Below are 2,720 nucleotides of genomic sequence, written 5' to 3'. Positions count from 1 at the left end.
TATTTTTTTTGGTTGGAAATTTAACTAATTGGTTAAAAGTTTAATTTTTTTAAAAATTCATCTTGTTGGGAGGTTAATAAATTTTAGTTACTGTAATCATGAGTGAAATTTTAATTTTTTTATATTAATTATTAAACTTTTTTTCATCATAAATTAAAACATTTTTTGGTGGATATATTTGAAATTTAATATTCATCCTTGAGATTTATGTTTCGCTTAAATCAAACTATACTTGGTAGAAAGTTGAACTACCTTTTTGAAAATTTATTTCAAAATTCATATTTTCGGGTTCAAAATTCAATTGGTTTGTATAAAAATCGGGTTTTCTCTTGAAAATTAACTTTTTTTAGTTCCATATTGAACTCAACTATTTGGTTGAAAATGGACATTTCTTGTTAAAAAATGCTTGTACTTGGTCGAAAGTTGAGTTAATTATTTTGTTAAAAATTCGTTTTATTTCTTGAAAGTTTACCTATTTAGTTAAATATTCATTGTTTTCATTAAAAATTTATTTTTTAAAGTAAAAACGCAATTTTTTTAATTTTTGTGGAAAAATGACCGTTTTCATTAAAAAATAAATCTCCATATTTCGTTAAAAATTCGTTTTTTTCGGAGGACAATTAATTTTCTGGAATTAAAATATATCCATTTGGCTAAAGGTTGAACTAATTTATTAAAAAATAATTTTATAATTTAAAGTTGCATTTATATGATTAATAAGTCGGTTTTGTTCGAAAATTAATTTTTTGAACTGAAAAATGAACTACTCCATTTTTGCTTGAAAATTGATCGCTATTAGTTGAAAATTCAACTATTTGAATAAAAATTCAATTTTTTTAACAGAAAATTCTTCTCTTTTTGTCAAAATTTTTTTTAATAGAAAATTCGTGGCCAGTTTTTAACATTTTTCACAGAAAAATATTGTTTGGTATGAAATTCAACTTTTTTGTTTAAATACATTATTTTTGGATGAACTCTACTGGTTTTATTTTCAAATCAAAACCTTTTTTGCTTGAAAGTTAAACTATTTTATTAAAAATTCGTCTTTGGTTTAAAATTGCACCATTCCAGATTGCAGTTAGAAATTCTTCATTTTGGCTGAAAATTTATCTATTTTGTTTGTTTGTTGGAAGTTACTTTTTTAACTGAGAATTAATTTTTTTAAACTGAAAACTAATTTTTTAAATTGAAAATTCGACGCTTCCATTTTTGGTTCAAAGTCGACGTATTTTAGTTGAAATTTAAACATTTTCGTTCAGTGCTCATTTATTTCATTGCTGTTCCATTTTCGATGGACAATTTATTTTACTTCTTCTAAATTCATCTTTTCAGTTGGAGATTCAACAGGTTTGTTAAGAAATAATTTTTTTTAATTAAACATTTATTTTTGTACTACATTCTAAACTATTGTAGTTTAAGATTCTCTCTTTCGTTGAAAATTCAACTGTTTTGTTGAAAATTTGTCAGTTCGGGTTTAATATTTAACTCATTTGGTAGAAAATTTAATTATTTCGTTGACAATTAACTTCTTTTGTCGAAAATTTATAAATTTTGTTGAAAATTCGTCTTTTTTGTTTTTTTTTTAAATTTTTATTGAAAGACTCTGAGAATTCATTTCTCTTGTTAAAAAATAATTCTATTTTGTTAAACAATCATTTTTTGTTAAAGATTATTTTTTAACTGGAAGTATAAGTTTCCATTTTTTATGAAAACTTATCTTTTTTAGATGAAAATTGATGCATTTTGTTAAAAATTAACTTATTTAGTTTAAAATCAAACTATTTTGTTTAAAGCTAAACAATTTTGTTGAAAAGTTTTTTTTTGTTGAAAAGTCAACTGTTATACTGAAAATTCGTTTTTTTTGGTACACTACAACTATTTTGAGTAAAAATTAAATTGTGTTTAAAATATCAAATATTACATTTTTTGTTGAAAATTCATGTTTTTGGTTGAAGATTCTTCATTCTAGCTTTTTTCACTGTTATATTAATAATTCGTCTATTTTAAACGACTGTAACTATTTTGAGTTAAAATTAAAATCCGTTTAAAATATCAAATATTACGTTTTTGTTGAAAATTTATGTTTTTGGTTGAAGATTTTAAATTCTAGTTTTTTGACTGTTATATTGAAAATTCGTCTGTTTTGTTTCACTGCAAAAATTTTGATTTAAAATTAAAATCTGTTTTAAAATATCAAGTATTACAGTTTTTGATGAAAATTTTTATTTTTTGATCGACTGCAACTATTTTGGGTTTAAATGAAAATCCGTTTAAAACATCAAATATTACGTTTTTACAGGAGAATTCATGTTCTTGGTTGAAGATTTTTCATTCTAGTGTGTTAAATTGTTAAATTGGAAATTCGTATTTTTTGATCGATTGTAACTATTTTGAGTTAAAATTAAAAGCTGTTTTAAAATATCAAATATTAAGTTTTTGTTGAAAATTCATGTTTTTGTTTGAAGATTCTTCATTCTAGTCTTTTAACTGTTATATTGAAAATTCGTCTCTTTTGTTTGACGGCAACTATTTTGATTTAAAATATCAAATATTACATTTTCTGATGAAAATTCGTCTATTTTTAACGACTGTAACTATTTTGAGTTAAAATTAAAATTCGTTTAAAATATCAAATATTACGTTTTTATATGAAAATTCATGTTTTTGGTTGAAGATTTTTCATTATAGTTTTTTAATTGTTAAATTGAAAATTCGTATTT

The sequence above is a fragment of the Belonocnema kinseyi genome, chromosome 5 (assembly GCF_010883055.1).
Source record: "Belonocnema kinseyi isolate 2016_QV_RU_SX_M_011 chromosome 5, B_treatae_v1, whole genome shotgun sequence".
NCBI classification, from domain to species: domain Eukaryota; kingdom Metazoa; phylum Arthropoda; class Insecta; order Hymenoptera; family Cynipidae; genus Belonocnema; species Belonocnema kinseyi.
The sequence above is the reverse complement of the archived record's forward strand: the minus strand, read 5'-3'. Positions refer to the sequence as shown.